Here is a 386-nt window from a genome sequence, read left to right on the forward strand (position 1 = left end):
TAAAAAGAATAATAATAATAGAAAAGTTATATTATGAATACATGATTCTGCTACTTACTTTTTTCACTTAATGTAGTCAACTTTCTATCTCAATACATAGACATTCATGTCATTCTTTTAAATAGCTTTCTATTGTTACATTGCATGGGATGCATTGTGGTTCATATAATCAATCTATTAATAGATTGATGTATTTAGGTTAAAAAAAATTTTTTTGCTATTACAGTAAGTATATCAGTGACTATCTTCATGCATCTCTCATATTACTTGTGATGGCATTTCTTCCCAGAAATGGAATTGCTGGGTCAGAGGACATACACATTTCACATTTTTATATATTACCCAGTTGTCCTCCAAAAAGTTATAGCAATTTATACTCTCAAAAA

The sequence above is a fragment of the Pteropus alecto genome, unplaced genomic scaffold (assembly GCF_000325575.1).
Source record: "Pteropus alecto unplaced genomic scaffold, ASM32557v1 scaffold45, whole genome shotgun sequence".
Lineage (NCBI taxonomy): Eukaryota > Metazoa > Chordata > Mammalia > Chiroptera > Pteropodidae > Pteropus > Pteropus alecto.